Source organism: Pseudorca crassidens, chromosome 4 (assembly GCF_039906515.1).
Source record: "Pseudorca crassidens isolate mPseCra1 chromosome 4, mPseCra1.hap1, whole genome shotgun sequence".
NCBI classification, from domain to species: domain Eukaryota; kingdom Metazoa; phylum Chordata; class Mammalia; order Artiodactyla; family Delphinidae; genus Pseudorca; species Pseudorca crassidens.
In genome coordinates this window covers 65,277,919-65,281,824 of record NC_090299.1, presented here as the reverse complement: position 1 = coordinate 65,281,824, position 3,906 = coordinate 65,277,919, and the positions used below count along the sequence as shown (strand labels likewise).

At 46.5% G+C, this 3,906-nt stretch overlaps 1 non-coding gene across 1 annotated transcript; it reads left to right on the top strand.

Moving 5' to 3' along the window:
* The first annotated feature begins 3,607 nt into the window (after nt 1-3,607).
* On the top strand, nt 3,608-3,680 carry TRNAG-CCC (transfer RNA glycine (anticodon CCC)). The gene has a single exon. It is a non-coding gene; the product is annotated as a tRNA-Gly (tRNA).
* The last annotated feature ends 226 nt before the right edge of the window (nt 3,681-3,906 follow it).

The window sequence follows — 3,906 nt, the reverse complement described above, 5'->3', positions numbered from 1 at the left end:
GTTTGGGGTCATTTGTTATAGTGATCATTAAAACGCTTCTTGCTTTTATCCCCTCAAATCATTTCTCCACACTGCTTCCCGGTTCTTTCCAAGCCTGTATCTGAACATATGTCTTCCCTGCTTAAGAAAACCCTGATGAACCTATCTTTACAGAATCAGGTCTCAGCTCCTTATCGTGGCATGTGGCATATGCCACAACTTAGTCCTCACTTACTGTTCCATCCTAGCCTTCAATCATGAAGCCTGCGCTCTAGGCACCATGAGCTTCTCCCCTTACTCTGGTCCCACCATGTTGTCACATGCCATCCCTATCCAACCCCCCTCACCCCCCAACGCGGTTCCAAGGATAAATTCTCCTTCCAGCCCTCCTCCGCTCCTTCAGATAGAGTCCACCACTCTTGTCTCTTTGAGCCTTCTTACCTTCACTGCAGTTCTTATCACATTTCACGTGTGCCCATCTCCTCCTACTGACAAACGCCTTCATTGCAGGGGCCATGCTGTATTCATTTGTGAACCCCCAGAACCTAGTTCAAATGCCTGCCATGTAGTTCAGCCATCAGTGGCGACTGACTGATTGTGAAGTATTCCTGACTACGTGCTTCTTGCGAGCAGGTGTTACCGAAACAGGTTCGTTTTGACCGCTGCCCAACAAGCCAAAACGCTGAGAGGAGGGGTTTGCAGCAACGAGCCAGTTTGGTTACAAGGCAGCCAAGTGAGAAGCAGAAAGAACAAGTCTCAGATCTGCCTCCCTGACGGCAAGGGACTTGGGGTATTTACGGCACAAAGAATAAAGAAACAGGGTGGGGCTTCCCTGGTGGCGCAGTGGTTGAGAGTCTGCCTGCCGATGCAGGGGACACAGGTTCGTGCCCCGATCCGGGAAGATCCCACATGCCGCGGAGCGGCTGCGCCCGTCAACCATGGCCGCTGAGCCTGCGCGTCCGGAGCCTGTGCGTCCGGAGCCTGTGCTCCATAACGGGAGAGGCCACAGCAGTGAGAGGCCCGCGTACCGCAAAAAAAAAAAAAAAAAAAAACAGGGTGGTCTGACGTGTGGGGAGCGTGGGGAAAGGTGATTGGAAGAAAGTGTAGTAAATAGTCTTTCTGCGCAGGTGTAACTAAGCTACAAACAGCTGTCCATGAAAAAATGGAGGCACTTAGCAAGACCTGAGGGTGGAGTTTCCAGCCCTCTGACACCAAAAGGTCACTGAGCAGACACTCACACATGCCTAGTTGGAGGGCCAGTGGTCCTACCCAGTCTTAACCAGGTCAGCTTGAACTAGACACAGCTGACTCCAAGTTCCGGGAAAAGAACTTGGGCAAACTTATTGTTTAGTCTACGTGCTGCTTGGAGGACGTGCAAGTCTTTTATAGCAACAATTAAAATGACCCTGCTCAGTGAAGGTAGGTGAAATGGATTTGACTAATGATTACTCACGGTTTCACAGGGACTAAATCTCATTCATCTCATGGTGCTTGGTTCAGAGCCTGGAACGTGATAGGTATTCACGGAGGATTTAATTGAATTGAGCGATGGGAAATAGAAAGTTAAGAAGCAAGAAAGCAAAAGGATAGAAAACAACAAATTAGAAGGCAAGGAGGAGACAGAGTCTTAAGAAAGACAAAGTCAAGTAGAAGCTCTCGGGAAGGAAGAATCGTAACATTCTCTAAACACTGATTTTAGTTGGTTCTCAATTTATCCCTCTATTTCTTTTTTCTTTTTTCAACATCTTTATTGGAGTATGATTGCTTTACAATGGTGCATTAGCTTCTGCTGTATAACAAAGTGAATCAGCTATAGGTATACACATATCCCCATATCTCCTCCCTCTTGTGTCTCCCTCCCACCCTCCCTATCCCACCCCTGTAGGTGGTCACAAAACACTGAGCTGTCTCCCTGTGCTATGCGGCTGCTTCCCACTAGCTATCTATTTTACATTTGGTAGTGTATATATGTCCATGCCACTCCCTCACTTCGTCCCAGCTTACCCTTCCCCCTCCCCATGTTCTCAGGTCCACTCTCCACGAACGTCTGCATCTTTATTCCTGTCCGGCCCCTAAGTTCTTCAGAACCTTTTTTTTTTTTTTAGAGTCCATATATAATGTGTTAGCATACGATATTTGTTTTTCTCTTTCTGACTTACCTCACTCTGTATGACAGACTCTAGGTCCATCCAACTCACTACAAATAACTCAATTTTGTTTCTTTTTATGGCTGAGCAATATTCCATTGTATATATGTGCCACATCTTTATCCATTCATCTATTGATGGACACTTAGGTTGCTTCCATGTCCTGGCTATTGTAAATAGAGCTGCAATGAACATCGTGGTACATAACTCTTTTAGAATTCTGGTTTTCCCAGGGGGGAAAAAAAAACAACTAAAAATAGAACTATCCCTCTATTTCTTTTTGAACCAAGTGGTAAGTTTGAATAGAGGATGAAGAGCCCTGCGATGGGGTTTGAGGGCCGATATCACTGACTTTTCTCAGACACCTCCCCTCAGAGGCTCTGGCACAGACCCTGCTCATAGACTGGGTTTTAGTGAGGTGGTGTCAAGATGGAGTCCAGGACGGCACGAACAACCATTCCCACTTATTTCCATATGTTGTCTGCTCTGCCACGATAAACTGGCGCCACTTCAGACAGGCCTAGAGCACACACCTTCCTTTCGTGCTGGCCCTGGGGCAAGGAGAAGAGAGATTTTCCCAGGGTTTCTACACTTGGCTTTATTGTTCAGAGAGCTCAGAGTGATTTCCATTTTCAATCATTTAAATCAGGGGTGAGGCACGGGTTTGCATTAACTATAGTTCAGGAGAGTCACAAATGGTCCCTTTAGTGAGAAAGAAGATGGGACACTCAGGTATATATAAACAAATCCTTGGACCAGTTGTTCTCAAACGTTAGCTACATCAGAATCATCGGGAGGGCTTGTTAAAACAGACTGCTGGGCTCACCTCCAGAGTCTGATCATTTGCCTTTCTAACAAGTTCCCAGGTGATGCTGAGTCTGCCAGCTCAAAGACCGCACTTGGAGCATCACTGCCCTAGACCATGAACTTCTTGTACAGAAGGAACTGGCCTTTTATCTCTGTATGTGCAATGCCTAGCACATAGGAGGTGTTCTTGTATGCTTTTTTTATTTGAATTTCATGAAAGATAATTACAATTGTTAGAAAAGTTATTCAAAAAGTCATTCTAGGGCTTCCCTGGTGGCACAGTGGTTAAGAATCCGCCTGCCAATGCAGGGGACACAGGTTCGAGCCCTGGTCTGGGAGGATCCCACATGTCGTGGAGCAGCTAGGCCCGTGAGCCACAACTACTGAGCCTGTGCTCTAGAGCCCGTGAGCCACCACTGCTGAGCCCACATGCCACAACTACTGAAGCCTGTGCTCCACAACAAGAGAAGCCACCACAATGAGAAGCCCACGCACCACAACGAAGAGTAGCCCCTGCTCGCCGCAACTAGAGAAAGCCCGTGCACAGCAACGAAGACCCAATGCAGCCAAAAATAAATAAATAAAATAAATAAATTTTTTAAAAAAAGAATGAAGGCTTAAACACATATAAGTGTACTTACAAATACTTAAAAAAAAAAGTCATTCTAGGGACTTCCCTGGTGGTCCAGTGGTTAAGACGCTGCGCTCCCAATGCAGGGGGCCCGGGTTCGATCCCTGGTCAGGGAACTAGATTCCTCATGCCGCAACTAAAAGAGCCCACGTGCCGCAGTGAAGAGCCCATGTGCCGCAACTAAGACCTGGCTCAGCCAAATAAATATTGTTTTAAAAGCCATTCTATCATGTGTCTGTAATGCCATCTTTTGGTATCTCTTGGCTCAAGGAAAATACACATCTTCATAGAGCTTATTTCTCCCCTTTTATCTCCACCAGCAGTTTCTACTGAAGATATCAA